Raw genomic sequence first — 17,536 nt, forward strand, 5'->3', positions numbered from 1 at the left:
ATTGATTATCTTAGATAGTTATCTGAGATGTTGAAAAAAATGAGTAACAAACCCAGAGTTATATAGCTAGTATACAGAGATAAGACTTGAACTTGGGTCTTACTATTTTATATCTTTGCAAGAAGGCAGTTGGTTTAATGAATCACACAAATACAGAATATTTGAAATGGAAGGGCCTTTAGAAGCCATTTTTCCCCACTCACTCATGAAAAGCAATCCTTTCAATGCATCCCTGGTAAACAGTCATCCAACTATCCCTTGAAGAGTTCCAATGATACTACACTAAGAAATTTGGAAAATATTGCAAAATAAATATCATGAGTTTGGTTCTCCTATGCTTTCCCACGGTGTGCAGGCACCTCAAAAGTGCTTCATGAGGCAAAACACCACTAGGTTCAGGTATACACACCCCTACCCTAGCATAGTAAACTTAGCCGACTTCAGTGGCATTCTTTAGAATAGCAGTGGTATTACATATTTAAAAGGAATAGCAAGTTGTACATAATAGATTTGCGCTTTCATTTGCAATCATCTTTTTTGTTTCTTATCCTACTATGTTATGGAAATGCTGTGTTTTCTGCTTAAGTTCAGAATAAAAAAATCAAATTTTAAAAAAGAGTAACAAAAAAAGACTAATAAATTCTATTACTTTGTAGGTATCTAGAGCGATCTTCTTCTCGTTTCCTAGTTCATGACTACCGGCACTTCTGTATCAGAACCATTAACCATCCACAGAAATGAAAATCCATAGCTATGTTTAAGTTGTAATCCAATTGTGGTGGAACATGATAGATCATTGAGCTCCACCCCTTCACTTGCTATATACAGTGAGACTTGGAACATTTGAAATGGTGAACAGTAATGTAAACTTATAGTATATTCAAATGACAAAAATTTTACTGTCACCCCTAGTGATTTCAACATCCATTGTCCTTTTACGAGAGATCTTAAATCATTTATTTATTATTGTTTCATCTCTTTGTGGAACTAGAAGTGTGTCCTGGTGAGCAAGAATGATAATGAGTTCCACAGAACTGTCAGAAGCCACTGAAAGGCAGCAATCCCGGTATAAAGACATCAAACGACATCACACTTAGACAATCCAGGTCTAACTAATGTCTGCATACAAATAGAAATATGATCAACATTTTAACTCATACTCTCATTGCAGATGTTTAAAAAAAAGATACAAGTGTAGAGATTATCGTTCTGCTGCCAAAAGGAAAAGTGATAAAATCAGCTTCAAAAATTAAGTAATCAAACCTCAGTTTACTATTACTTAAATAATTTTATCAGTACTTCAAAAAGGGTATCAACCATCAACAAGATGGATTCAATGATTATCTGTATCTATACATGCTCTTACAATGTCCAAGACACTGAAATACACCCCACAGAATACAAAGATGGTCAAATAGAACTTTTTTAGCATCTACTAAGTGCCAAGAACTGCTTGGGATATAAAGAAAGGCATAAGACAGTCTGTGATCTTGAGGACCTTACAATCTAACAGGGGAGGATAACATATAAAAATAAAGGAAAATTAAAAAAAAATAAGCTGGAAAATGGAAAGGGTATTGGACACATGCAGGTTTATGACAAAGCCCTGTAGCTGGGGTAGGAAGTGATCCAAGAAGGTAAAGGTTTCGGAGTTGATTTCATCTTGAGTTTCTGGAAATCACCAAGTATAGGAGTGCATCCATGTGGGAAATGAGTAAGCCAAATGCCAAGAATTTCTTTCTTAAATGGTAGAGTATCTAGTTGAAGATTGCCAGTGTCCACCCTACAGCCTCTAAAAACAGAGAGAAGGAAAAGCCCCAGAGCTAATTAAGATATCTCAAAGTTATGTCAGAGATTTTGTATTCAAGACCAGGGAGATGACCATCCTCTTATACTCTGCCCTCCTTAGACCAAATCCACAGTATTGCCATTTACTTCTGAATGCCATATTTTAGAATAATTTTCACAAACTAGAAAACATCTAAAAGATGGTTAAGGATCACAAGCCCTGGAAGGAAATTGTAGCGTTTAGCTTGAAAAAGGAGGTGACTGAGAGAGGAGGCGGGGTGGTGGTCACGATAGCTGTTATCAAGCACTACTTGAGAGCAGAACCTCAAATGAACTCGTTCAGTTTAATACAATGGGGTAGAGCAGGGAACAGTGCCTGGAAGTTGTAAATATGAAGATTTAAGTTTGATGTAAGGAACAACTTCCTAATTATTAAAGGTAATCTAAAAGGCAAAGAAGGTGGGGACCAGGACAGGAAAGAACAGTGAATTGTCTCTTCTGGGAACTGTTTGTATAAAAAACATATTCATTCAGTCATAAATTCAACCAATCTAGTAGCATTCATTAAGTGCCTGATGTATACTAGGAACTGTGCTAGATACTCTGCAAACATGTACATACAAAGAATGAAAGAATGAAACAGCTCACATTTTGATGGGGGAGGCAACAATGTTTATAAAAACATATTCAGATTAAATATAAAGATAATAAATACAATACACCTGCATGCATATATATTTATGGGTACACACATCCTACACAAAATAATTCAAGATCCAGTAATGTGGGGGAATATTTGCAGTTTGGGGGATTAGTAAAAGCTTCATTCAGAAGGTGATGCTGGAGTTGCATATTGAAAAAAGAGATACCAGGGGCAGAGCCAGGATGGCAGAGTGAAAGCAGTGACTTCCTTGAGCTCTCTCCCAAACCCCTCCAAAAAATCATAAAAAATGGCTCTAAACATATTCTAAAGCAGCAGAACCTACAAAAAGAGACAGTGAAACAAATTTCCAGCCCAAGACAACCTGGATGGTTGATCGGAAAGGCAAATCGCGTCAGGCTGAGAGTGCAGTACAGTGGGGTGTGGGTGCACAGGCCACAGCAAACCTGGAGCAGGCCTCAGAGGACTGAATCAGCAGCAGCTGTGGAGGTTTCCAGACTCCTCAATCCAAAAATGCCAAAGACAACTTAGAAGATCAGTGGGAAAAGTCTGTTTCTGCGGTGCTGAGACAGGAAGATGGGGTCTCAGCTCCATTCCCCAAAAGCATGGCCCTGCAGGGGGGCGGGGCAGCCGCTTCCAGAGCTTCTGGCCCATAGACTGAGGGGGAATCCAGTGGCTGATCAGAGACGGGTTGCAAGGATCTCTTGCTTTGCCCGTGTTGGATCTGGGTCACAGTTGTGGGCGGCAGTGCTGGGAGAGGAGGAGTGCTGGCGTGGGGGAGCTTGTAGTGGCTGTAGAGAGGAACCCCTCCTCACAGTTACAGGACAGAAAGGAGTACTTGTGCTCACAGGCCAGGAAAGGAGTAAACACCTCGCCCCTTATCATACCACCTAGGAAGAACTGAAAATTTACAGGTCCCTACAAGTATCTCTGAAAACAGCTGTACAAACCCCTGAAGCTTGGGACAGTACATTCTCCACATTGGAAGCAGACTCTTACCTTAACAAAGAGTTTAAAACTCAAGTAATTGGCTGGGATCATGAGCAAGCAGTGCAAAAAGAGTCAGACTATATTATCTTACTTTGGTGAAAAAGAAGATCAAAATATACAACCAGAAGAAGACAACAAAGTCAAAGCTCCTACATCCAAAGCCTCCAAGAAAAATATGAATCAGTCCCAGGCCTTGGAAGAGCTCAAAAGGGATTTTGAGAAGCAAGTAAGGAAGTAGAGGAAAAACTGGGAAGAGAAATGAGAGTGATGCAAGAAAATCATGAAAAACAAGTCAACAGCTTGCTAAAGGAGACCCAAAAAAATACTGAAGAAAATAACACCTTAAAAAATAGCCTAACCCAAATGGCAAAAGAGGTCCAAAAAGCCAATGAGGAGAAAAATGCCCTAAAAAGAAAAATTGGCCAAATGGAAAAGGAAGTCCAAAAGATTACTGAAGAAAATACTTCCTTAAAAATTAGAATAGAGCAATTGGAAGACAGTGACTTTATGAGAAATCAAGACACTGTAAAACAAATCCAAAAGAATGAAAAATTAGAAAACAATGTGAAATATCTCATTGGAAAAACAACTGACCTGGAAAATAGATCCAGGAGAGAGAATTTAAAAATTATTGGACTATCTGAAAGCCATGATCAAAAAAAGAGCCTAGACATCATCTTTCAAGAAATTATCAAGGAAAACTGCCCTGATATATTAGAACCAGAGGGCAAAATAGAAATTGAAAGAATCCACAGATCTCCTCCTGAAAGAGATCCCCAAAGGAAAACTCCTAGGAATATTGTAGCCAAATTCCAGAGTTCCCAGGTCAAGGAGAAAATATTACAAGCTGCCAGAAGGAAACAATTCAAGTACTGTGGAAACACAATCAGGATAACACAAGATTTAGCAGCTTCTACATTAAAGGACCGCAGGGCATGGAATATAATATTCCGGAGGGCAAAGGAGATAGGATTACAACCAAGAATCACCTACCCAGCAAAACTGAGTATAATCCTTCAGGGGAAAAAATGGTCATTCAGTGAAATAGAGGACTTTCAAGCATTCCTGATGAAAAGACCAGAGCTGAATAGAAAATTTGACTTTCAAATACAGGACTCAAGTGGAACGTGAAGAGGTAAACAGGAAAGAGAAATCATAAGAGACTTATTAAGATTGAACTGTTTACATTCCTGCATGGAAAGATGATATTTAACTCATGAGACCTTTGTCAGTATTTGGGTAGTTGGAGGAAAAAAATTATATGTATGTATATATAGATAGATAGATAGAGGGCACAGGGTGAGTTGAAGATTAAGGGGTCATATCTGGAGAATAAAATTAAGGGATGAGAGAGGATTATACTCGGAGAAGAAGAAAGGGAGAGGTAGAATGGGGTAAATTATCTCACAAAAAAAAACAGAAAAGTCTCTTACAGTGGAGGGGAAATGGGGAAGGTGAGAGGGAATGAGTGAATCTTATTCTCATAGGATTTGGCTTAAGGAGGGAATAACATACACATTCAATTGGGTATGGAAATCTGTCTCACCCTACAGGAAAATAGGGGGAGAAGGGGACAAGAGAGCAGGGGGATGATAGAGAGGAGGGAAGATTGGGAGTAAATACTTCTGAGGAGGGACAGGTTCAAAAGAAAGAATAGAATAAATGGGAGGGCAGGTCAGGATTAAGGGAAATAGAGTTAGTTTTTCACAACATGTCTACTATGGAAGTGCACATGTATAATCTATATTGAGTTGCTTGCCTTTTCAATGAGGGTGGGTGGGGAGGGAGGAAGAGAGAAAATTTGAAACCTAAAGTTTTGAAAACATATGTTTAAAAAAATGTTTTCACATGCTACTGGGAAATAAGAAATACAGGAAACGGGGTACAGAAGTCTATCTCACTCTACAGGAAAATAGAAGGGGAAGGGGATAAGAGAAGTGGGGAGAGATATAATAGAGGACAGACTAGGGGAAGGGATATTCAGAATGCATGCCATCTTGAGGTGGGGGGAGGGTGAGACGGGGTGAAAATTTGGAACTCAAAAACTTGTGGAAGTGAATGTTGAAAACTAAAAATAAATTAATTTCTACATAAAAAAAAGAGAGAGATACCCTATGAAGGAGAGGACAGGAATGGAGTACATCCCAGGCAGGTGGTATAGTCAGTGTAAAGTCACGGAGATGGGAGAAGGGAGATGAAGCATCACGAGCAAGCGAGAGTATGAAGGCCATTTTGGATGGATCATAGAGTATGGGAGAAAGAATGCTATCCAGTGAAGATGTGATGATGTGCTAGGTTATGTAGGGATTTAGAAGATAAACAGAGGAATTTCTATTCTATACTGGATGCAGCAGGAATCCACTGGAGTTGTTGCAGTTGGAGAGTGAGATGGTCTGATCTAGGCTTTAGAAAAAACCTCTCTGACAGCAGCATGGAGAATAAACCAGAGAAAGGACAGATGAAACAGGGAAACCAATTTGGAATACTTATTGGGTATGTTAAAGAGGAGACGAGATTCATATTTAATTATAAATTGGATTAGGTGACCTCTGTGGTCCCTTGGACTGGAAATTCTGTGATTATAGGTAATTGTTCTACATATGAAGATACTGAGGTCTGGTTGGGCTGAGCCTTTCGCCCCAGGCCACACAGCAGAACAAGAATTAGAATCTATTGCTGTATTGTTTATGAAATAATTGTGTGTCTATTATCTTGCCCCACTCAGTCTCTTTCTTTCCCATCTCTTCTATTTCTCAATCCTTCGCCACCCACGCATCTCTCTCTGTCTCTCTCTCTCTCTGTCTCTGTCTTTCTCTCTGTCTCTCTCTGTCTCTGTCACTCTCTCTCTCTCTCTCTCTCTCTCTCTCTCTCTCTCTCTCTCTGTTTCAGTAAACAGTAGAAAGTTCCCAAGCCCTAACTAGACCACAAATATGTAGCACTATAATAAAGTTGGTTGATGAACTGCATAAATTAACTTCCATTTTCTGGAGACAGTGAATGCTGTGTTTTGTCTGGATATATGGACCATGAACAATGGAGCATTTTATAGCATTCCTTTTATGCACAAAAAGCCCTTGCGTACTATTAATATATCCCAAACTAGATTAAAAGTCCTGGAAATGATTTGCCCAAAATGCTTGAATATGTTATCATCTTTAAGGAAATCTCTTCAGCTTTAATTGACTTAAGTGACAAGGCAGACAACCAAAGCTATGGAGGAAGATGGAGGATTTCTCAATTCCACACAAAACCCGTTAAATTTAGCCCACTATTGAGAAAAATCCACAAGCCTTAAATAAGACCATCCTAGATGTTTATTTCATATCCATTTTGTGGACATCGTAAAACTTAATCATTGATAATGATAGTTCTTTAAAAGTTCTAGGGCAGGTTATTTTTTTTCCCATGATAATAGAATTTTTGTTTTGGTCTTTTTTTTTTTTTTAATCATTATCCATAGCACAAATTGCTTGAAATGTTTTGGACCAAAGGGAAGTGATGCCTTCCTTTCCAGGAAGGAGAATAACAACAAAAACAATGACAAATAGTTTACAGTTGTTTAAAGAAATCTTAACTCTATCCTTATCCTGCTATTCCCTCCAAAGTAAACTCAATTTTTATTCTAATACGACCAAAATATGCTTAGGGTCATTTTTCATGAATTTCAGGGGACCAAAAGCTGTAAGCTTGTGAGTTATGTGGAATCCACATAATTTACTATTTCCTGTGATTTATCAAAATGTCCTCCTTCCAAGGAGTAATTGGCCTTATTTATATAAATACACACAGAGATACATACACAGGAACATTAACTTAAACAATTCACCAAAAATACAAGTAAAAAAAAAAGATTGAATCACTTTAGAATGATTTGCAAAATGCAGCTCTCCATGCATTTGATTAAAAGAAAAAAAACATTAACTTGTTAATTTTTATTCTGTAATTCAATTTTTAAGTTCAAAGATCAGACCCTAAGCATTTTAAAATAGTTTCTTTCAATCCCTTGAAGCTTCAGTTTAAGTACCAATAGAACTTATAAATGAAGGATGCTGATATACAAATGCAACTTTAAAGCATTAAAGAGTAATAAGATATACTCTACATCTTGTTTCCAAATACCTTCAACCAATTTCAAGGAATATTTGCTTATTTAAAAAGAAACTGAAATCAATTGTCAGAGTGAACCTGATATTTATGGCCTCCCATTTCTCTTCTTTCTCATCAGCCTCCACAGTCCTCAGATTTCCTTTTGGGAACCAAAGGAATTCCAGGCATTCTTGGTGAACCTCCTAGTTTTTTTTCCCCCTTAAACTTAGCCTAAGGCATTAACTGAAATTCCCACCAAGACTAAAACAAAAACAAAGAAGAAATTTGGAAATAGTCCAGCTCTAGTTGTCCATATTGCTTTTGATAAGAAACTTCTAGTCAGTTGCTTTTTAGATGTTAATGTGCCTTGATCAAAGGACTTATTTTTGGTATAAGTCCCATTTCCTGCTCATATCTACCATGTTATGATATTAAACCTTGGCATGGCTTAAAGTTTATCTATAAGTCTTCAGATAATTTTATCTACAAAGATAAGTTTGGAGAACACATACATATATACACACACAGAAACAGCCAACATATACATGACCTCACATATGCATACACATACATATGTGTATATACACATGAATACATGTGTGCCTAAATGCACATGTCTATAATTTATATATGATTGTGTATACATACACAGAGAGAGGCACACAAGCATGTACCTGGGTATGTGACTATGCTAATGTCAATGATTAGAAAAGATTTTGTGGATAAGAAAAATTGATGCCCACAGAAGTGAACATGCTTCATAGATAGTATGTGACCGAACTTGGATTTGAACATTGGATCTCTGAATTCACATCCATGGTATCCTCAGTGACATCTCTAAGAAAGTTTAGTACATTTAAAAAAAAATAGTCATATAAGCAACTTATCTTCTTTCCTTTTTCTGCTTGGTCTCATCAGGAAATAGCTCCCACTGGTAAAAGTATGATAGGGATGTGGCCACAGCATTTTTTTTTCTAATCAGTTTGGAACATTTTTCTCACTTCAAATTAATCATTTTAATTATGCTGTCAACATGTGCATTGGGGCTTCAATCAAACCTGTTTTCTTAACGAGCCCTTTCAGCCATGTATTTTCAGACCTGTCCTTAAACACACACACACACACACACACACACACACACACACACACACACACACAAAATAAAACCATATCACAAGACATCTCCTTTTGCAGTTTTGAGAAAATGTATTTTGACCAGGCTATCAGTGTTAGAACACGTCAAAAAGACTGAAGTTTTATACTCACACAAGGAAAACAGACACATATGTGCATATGTGTGCTTATGTGTATACATACACATGTATGTGGATATATACACTCATATATTTTTATATGTGTGTATACATATATGTATATATGTATATATGTCTGTGCATGGAGAGAGACAGCCAGACAGAGACAAAGACAGAGAAAGCAAATGCTGAAAAGAACCACATCTCTCAACAGTGATGCCTTTAAAGAAAACCATCTTATTCCTTTCCATGGAATTCTTATGAAAAGCAACGGGGGGGGGTGGAATGGAGGAAAGAGGGGAAAGGTTGGGAGAGGATATCAAATTCAAGGAAAGGGAAGGAAAGAAAAAAGAGAGAGACAGAAACAAAGACCAAAAGAGAGGAGAGAGAAATCATATTTCTAATGTTCCTTCTGTTATTCCTTCTGCTGGAATAGTTACAATTTGGGATTATCCACTGTTAAATCTGTCTTATTCAAACAATTCCAAATCCCCAGCATCTCCGGGACTCAAGAAGATAATAAAGCCCTAGTCATAGTTCACTTTCCATTCATCCCTAACGTTGCTTTTCTTGTCTCAAAGAAGACTATAGACAGAGCTGCCAGATAGAATCCATTGAACACAAAAATGCAAATTGCAGACTATTATCTCCTAGGAGCATTTAAAATAATAAAGACAATCCAGATAAACGATAAGACTCCAGTCAATTGTTCACTTGCCTCTAACTAACCAGTTGGCCTTCAAGGAAAAAAGCTTGCAAGCTGACGTAACTGTAGGGTCTTTAATAAGACAAATACGGCTGCCGTTGCTGTTGGCTAAATGGTATTTGCAGGATGTCTAAAATAACTGATTTGGTAATTATGTAGATTTGTCTTTTGTGACAAGCCATCTAGTGAGGGCTGGGCTACTTTTTCAAGCAGGCCAGAGAAGGGAAATTCCTATAATTTTCCACCAGGAAAAGATGCTTAAAGGATGGTCCTACATGTCTCCCCCTTTTTAATTACTCTTTAATGAAATCAATAGTTTATTAGAAAGAAGGCTGGATTTGGAGTCACAGGTACCAGACTGAATTTCTTAATCTACTGGGGATTCCAAGGAAGGTGCCACAAATGGATGTTATTTATGGGAAGATACTAGATAAAGGTAGTTTTAGGGACAATCCTGAAAATAACAACTAACACTTACAGAGTGCTTACTGTGAGTCAGGCACTGCTCTAAGAGCTTTACAGTTTTTATCTCATTTGATATTGGGAAAAAAAGAGGAAAGAGTAAATAACAACAAAACAAACTCAATAAATTGGTAAAGGAATGGGAAAATGGAAGAAAGGGATCAGATTGTTGTAAATATAAGGAAGAAAGGTTTTACTTGTGATTTAAAAGAGAAAGAAAATAGCTAAATAATATAATGGAATTTAATGAGAAAATATCCAACTTTAAAAAATCAAATAAATATGTTAACCTCCCCAATAAAAAGAAATAGAACGGCAAAATGGATAAGAAAATAAAACCCAATAATTTGCTGCATACAAGAAATATATATCTATATCTATATCTATATATATACACATATATATACACATATATACATATACATACACACATTTTATACAAATACATGTGAAATGTACACATGTGAATACAGAACAAATACAGAATAAACATGTGAAAATGAAATAAATTTCATTGACTTATGACTCTAATACAAGTAAAGGTTGTGATTTATGATTTCAGATTAAAAAAAGCCCAATAAACAATAATAATGTGAACATGAACATTATGCTTTCCTCCACGATAAATTTATCACGTGAAATCTCATCATGGATCAATCAGTCAAGAAACAATCACTAAGCATCTATTATGGGTCATGAAGTATACTAAGAGTTGGGAATATAAAATGTATTAAAACCTCCTCAGTACCCTCAGTTGCCTCCCTTCCCTTGAATTGGAGGACTCTAGGGTGTAGCAAAAAAATTTAAGAAAATTTTAAAAACCCTTCTCTCACAGTCTCAGGGATCAGAATTTCCCACTAACTCTTCATTTTCTACCATCTGCTCTCCTTGGTTTTGACTCCAGGAATATCATGCCCCCACCCTGGGTACCTTCATTAGATTATAAATTCCTCGAGGGTAGGGACTTTTTTTTTTCCTGTAGCCTCAGTGTTTAGTACAGTGCCTGACATATGTTATTCTTGTTTAATCATGGTTTGAGTCATGTCCAACTCTGTGAGCCCATTTGGGGTCTTCTTGGCAACGATACTGGAGTGGTTTTCTTTCTCCATTTCCTTCTCCAGCTCATTTTTTGAATGAGAACACTGAGGCAAACAGGGTTAAATGATGTGCCTGGGGTCATACAGCTAGTAAGTGTTTGAGGCCAGATTTGAACTCAGGAAGATGAGTCTTCCTGACTCCAGGCCAGTGCTCCCTTCACTTTGCCATGTAGCTGCCCCTAACATGGAGCAGGTATTTCATAAATGTTTATTGACTATTTAAGAAATGTCCTCCTTTGGAGTGTGAATTCCATGAGGGTGCCTTCCTTTGTATCCCCAAGATGTAGTTTAGTGTCTGGCATATGGTAAGCACTTAATAAATATGTATTGACTGACAGACATAAAAAGTGAGATACATTATACTTAATTAGAAAATAGGCAGTGATATAGTATCATTATTAATTATACATGGACAAAAGATGATACCATCTACGTTCTTCAAAAAAAAGCTAAACAAATTACAAAATGACATTGACAGTAGCACAATAATTACAGAAGACATTAGTATTCCTTTTATTGAAGCTTGATAAATCAAACACAAAAACAAAAGAAGGAAAATATAGAGTTGAATCAAGTGTTTAAAACTTGATTTTTTATAGTAGTTTCTGAAAGGAAATGTTGAGGAATATTCATATTTTGCAATTTCATCTTGCACTTTTACAAAAACTGACGATGAGCTAAAGGATAAGGAAATAACAAATATAAGAAGGCCAATGATATTAGTATTTTTTGCCTACGATAACGCAGTAAAATACAAATTAACAAGAGAAACAACAAAAAAAAAGATTAAATGGAGACTTATTAAAACATACTACAAATTCTTGGGCCAAAAAAAAAAGCAGAAAAATAAATGTTTAAAGAGAGCATCAGGAATATGTGCCCACACTTATGGGATATAGCTAGATCAGTGTAAAATTAAAAAATCTTATATAACAAAAATGTTAATAAATTACAAAAGAAGATTTAATTATAGCATGCAACTAAAAACTTAGAAAATTAACAGCTACAAAACAAGACATCTTGACAATCTGATAAACAGATACAGTTAAAAATGAAAAGAATATTAGATTAGTAAACCAGTCAACCAACAGATCACCAAACCACGAACTAACGATTTTTAAAAGAGAGGGGAAAATCAATTTGCTAAAATGAGAAATTAAGTTTAATTTTCATTGACAAGAGGGGGGATAAGTAGAATCATCATAAAATAACATGCACAATTATATTCCAGCAAAACTGATCATTTAAAAGGAGGGGGTGTTCATCTACAAAAATATGTAAAGTTTCCAAATCAGGAAAACAAATGATAATGCAATTTCATAAGAAAAAAACTAATCAAGCAAAACAAATGAATTCAGGGTCAGACAGAATCAGAAGATAATGCTGTAAAATGGTTTGAGAATAATTAATATGGGTGCATTAAAATTGTTATCAATAATTGGGAAAGAAAGCACCTACCAACCTTCTTCATGGAGATTAAAATGGTCTGGATATTCAATACAGAAAAGGTTACATTAAAAAACTAGGCCAATATTATAAGTGAATATTTAATATAAACATATGAAATGCAATTTTAGCAGAGACTACATAAACATATATGCATACATGTATCAATAGGTGCACAAATATTAGGGAAACAACTAGCATACACTTATTAGCATCATTTGTATGTATGTATGAATATATATGTACATGGAAAAGCATAATTATAATATGAAGGCAAGAAAAACATCTCAATAACATGCACTATTTATGTTAAAAAAAAATAAAATAACAAATAACAATGACAACAATGAAAAAAACCACACAAGTTGAGAAGTGAATTTCTCTTATATGATCATACATCTAAACTAAACCCAAGATCTGACACTGTTTGCAAATCAGTAACACCAAAAGCCATTTTGATAAATTCAGGAGTGAAGCCTGGATGTCTGCTTTCTCTATCCCAATGTTATTTAGCACAGTATTAAAAACACCAGCTATAAACATAGGGAATGGAAAAGAATGTAAAGGAATAAATTTCAGTAAAGATGAGGGGAAAAAATGAAATGAAATCATCCAAAGTATTACTAGAAGAGCAGTATTCAAAATCGAGGCACAAAATCAGCATTTCCTCATAGAGAAATGAAAAGCATGTTGGGAGTTATCAAGAGTGATATTCATAGGATCATAGATGAAGAACTAAAAGAAATGTAAGAGGTCATTGGGTCGAAGCCCCTCATTTTTCAGAAAAAGAAACCAAGACCCAGGGAGGATGAGAGACTTCACAGGGTCAGATGGTTTGCCAGTGCCTGGGACAGGATAGAAAGGCAGGGCTTCCTGACTCCAAATGAAATCTTCTGTACATTACATCATGCTGACTCAATTTTGAATTCCGTGCAAAATAATTTTGAAAATATATACAACATTTAAGACAACTTTACAAGAAAGAAATGACTTCTATAAATACAATTAAATTTTATTTCACAGAAATAATTAGAATGATTTATTTTTCACAGTAGCTCATATTAGTGTGTATGGGGGAAAAAAGGTACTACTTAATCTACAGATTTAGTGTCATACCAATCAAAATAACAAGGGGATCATTTATAGAACTTGACAAAATAATAATACTAATTTAGAAAAACAAATGTTAAAGGATTTCAAGGAAACTAGGAAAATAGGAATAAAGTAGGCTTCACATTATGAGAAATTAAGTTATATTTTAAAGCAGTAATCATCAAAATTATTTAGAATAAAAGAGTAGGTCAATGAAGCAGACAAGATAAGAAACGTCTTGAAAGGGCAGGATACATATTTTTTTTTAACAAATCAAGGAATACTACCTACTGGAGGAAGGGCTTCTTATTCAAAAAGAATAGCAAGAAATACTGGAAATCAGTTTAAATAATATGCCCTGATCAGTTCCAAATGGATAATGGGGAGGGCATAGGCATCTCTATAGCCCCTAATATGTGCCAGACACTGTGCTAAGTGCTTTTAAAAATGCTATCACATGTGATCCTCAGAACAATCCTGAGAGATAAGTGCTATTTTCCTAATGAGGAAGCAGAGACACACAGTGCATAAGCTGGGGGTCACACAGCTAGTATGTATCTGAGGCCAGAATTCAGCTCAGGTCTTTCTGACTCCAGGTCTAATGCTTTACCTACTGTGTGAACTAAGAGCCTCTAAGCAATCTAAGTATGTTTAATCATATGACTAAAAAAAATGGCAGATGCATCATCCACAAATATAATTAGGAATTTATAATCTGACAAAGGATGCAAAACACAAAACAGCCAATCTTGAAATATATATTATGTATTACAGTATATACATATATATATATATATGTATGTATATGTATATATACACACACATATATGTTTCTCTACAAATAGACACATGCACATGTGCTTTCATGCATATACACATACACACGCACCTAGAAGCAAAACATGAAATAGAAACAATTGTCCCAAAAGCATGACACTGAAAATCTATACAGAACTGACAGTTCTACCAAACCTAGTACTATTTCCAGATGGAAAAGTCAGACTAGAATCCTTCCTCAGTTTTGAAATTAACCAAAGGAAACTGATGACAACCATAGTGAAAAAATGAAAACAACTGTGAGGTCTTATTTCACTTTTTCCAACTGGAAAACATGATAAAGGATGGAAATAGTGAAATATGGGAAGACAAGCACATTCATATACTGCCGACCATGCTGTGAGTTGAAGCAAACATTACAGAGTAGGGGTGGAGGGGAGTGGCTAATCTGTCCTACTCTTTGACTCAGTGAAATTCTTCCTGAGCATATATGGAAAGAAATAGGACTGGATTCTGAATCTAGGAAGATCTGGGTTAGAATCCTGCCTCTTCACATACTAGCTACTTGAGGAGGATGAGTATGTCACTAACTTCTGAGTCTCCCACGCAAATCACTATAACTTTAAATTATACTTGAGTGATTAATCCACATCAGTGGAAAGATTTTCAATACCCAGAACTCTTCACATGGGTAGAATTGAAGGTCCCAATCTTTTTAAACTACAAATAAGAGGAATTTATAAGAATGTGGCCAAGTTCGGATTGAAGCAATGACATGGCACAGTGGAAGGAGTGTTAGACCCGGAGTAAGGAAGACATGACTTTAAATCCAGTCTCATATATTTACAGTTGTATGACCCTGTTATCCTTACCCTCTTCCTGCCTCAGTTTCCTCAACTGTAAGATGGGAATAACAATAGCACCCATATCACCAGGTTGTCACGAGGATAAAATGTGATAATTAAGGCAAGTATTTTGCAAACCTTAAAGTGCTTATATAAATGATAATAACAGTTATTATCATTGTTATCACTGTTGCTATCATCATCATCATTGCTACTACTTTTTATTATTATTATTATTATTATTATTATTATTATTATTATTATTATTATATCAGTACAAGGTGAAGAATACAAGAAAGGAAGTGGGGAACGATATAAGGAAAGGTAGCATGAAGTTGCCCCTAAGCTGTGCTTTGAAGAAGATCGAGAGTTTAAGTGGTAATATGTGGATATCAAACATGGTGGACCACCTGTGCTAAGATAGCATGTTGTGTTTGGGGAACAGCTAGCAGGTCAGTTTGACCAGAATGATGAGCACAGGGAGGGGAAGAATATTAATAACATAAAAAAAAATTGGCAGGGGGTAGACATGCTTGAAGGGTTCTTGATCAGGCTGTAGATTTTGTATTTTGTCCTAGAGGTAATAGGGAATTAATTAAAATTTGTGACTAGGGGAGTTTATGTTCAGATTGCGGGAAACAATGCTATCACTCTGAATTTATATTTGTGAAAAGATAAAGATGTGTTCATTTATGCATCCAACCCTGCTCTTTGTGTTTCTCTGTCTCCTTTTCTTCTTAAGCCACCAAGTCAAAGGCTGGAAATCTGTCATATGTTCCAATTTCAACCACTTATTCTAACTTCATCTCGGAACTATAAGAGAAAATGGATACCTTTTTGGAAGAGACTGTAATTAGTGCTAATATCTTTACTAATAATACAGAAGGACTAATATGCACCCCCCCCATCCAGATATTTAGAAAGAACACCTCTGAGATTCTTAAGCATACTTTGTTCCTGAGGTGGCCTGGGATGTTTGGGGGTAACTGAAGGAAAGGTGCTAATCCAGGCTTTATGTTGAATCCTTACTGGGATGATTCAGTAAGACAAAAACCACTGAACTTTTTTGGAGCGGAGGGAGAGAAGAGCTTATGTTGAGTCTTGAGAAATTATAGGATCAAAGATTGGGAGTTAGAAGGGACTTGCAGACAATCTCAATACAACTTCCTCACTTTGCAAATGAGGAAACTGAGGCCCACAGAGGTACAGTGACTTCCCCAAGGTCACACAGACAGTAAGTGGATTTGAATCCTGGTCCTCTGACGCGAGATGGAGCCCATGGTTCACCACTCCATAGGGTTACCTCATAGGACACTAGGTCTAGTACACGCTGCCAAGTCGCCTTTCTGCATTGCTATAATTGGGTCTCTCCATTTTGCAGGGGTGTGCCAGAGTCACTCAGGGAATTCTCATGACTCTGAAGGGCAATCAGGTTCAAATGAGCACAGACCAGAATATTCTGGTCCTTCCCTTCCTTCCCCTATTCTTTACTGGAACCTTGAATGATGCCTCCTCTGAGCCAATTATGGCTTCTCTTTGAAGACATCAAAGACATTATCTCCCAACTGATCCTATTTTCAAGAGTTTCCATTATCAGTATAAAGGGGGAAAGTTATCAGACACAAGTGCATCTCAGGAGGGAGAGGAGGGGTTTCTGCCATTCACTTATCAAATAGTACGGTTCCCATCAATAAACCCGAAGACAACTTTTCTTTTTAAAGTAGCATGATTTATTCAAGGGCTCACAAAACAACTCACTTTGCCTAAAACCTTGAATTTTTATGCACTCATTTTTCTCCTTGCCCAAAGCTGATGCCTCACTTGAAGAAAGCCCTTGGGGATTTCGCTCTACTCTCATCTTGGAAAGAGAAGCTCAGGTGCTGAACTGAGTGGGAAGGCTTTCTATGCTTGGATCTAGACATTAAGAAGAAAATACTTTGGCTTCTGTGATATTTCACATATCCTTCATTCCCCCAAAGACAAATTCAGTCAACACAATAACACCATTTTGCATTTTGTGTATGTGTGTGATAGCCTCAAAGTACTCTGACATACATTATCTCATTTGAGCACACAAAATACTTAGCCACAAACACTAGAGAGAGGTGCAGCATTAAACTCATATAATAGCTAAACCTTCTAATGGCTTACACATAACACTAAAGGGTGTCTGCTTGGAACCACCATCTCTGCCTAAAGGCACTTACACTCATTTTCTTCCTCAGTAAATGGACCAATAAAAAGTAGAGACTGGCTTCGTGTCTTGGCAGCTGCCTCACAGCTCAACAGAAGTAAAAGGGAGATGAGTAGCCAAAGCACTGGATTCTCAATCA

General features: G+C 36.5%; 1 protein-coding gene across 9 annotated transcripts in view; it reads right to left on the reverse strand.

Annotated features, from left to right (window-relative positions):
• RBMS3 (RNA binding motif single stranded interacting protein 3) overlaps positions 1–17,536 on the reverse strand; it is a 1,402,476-nt gene that overhangs the window by 646,222 nt on the left and 738,718 nt on the right. The gene's annotated exons all lie outside the window — the stretch shown is intronic.

The sequence above is a fragment of the Phascolarctos cinereus genome, unplaced genomic scaffold (genome assembly GCF_003287225.1).
Source record: "Phascolarctos cinereus isolate Bilbo 61053 unplaced genomic scaffold, phaCin_HiC Scaffold_1;HRSCAF=81, whole genome shotgun sequence".
Taxonomy (NCBI): Eukaryota; Metazoa; Chordata; class Mammalia; order Diprotodontia; family Phascolarctidae; genus Phascolarctos; species Phascolarctos cinereus.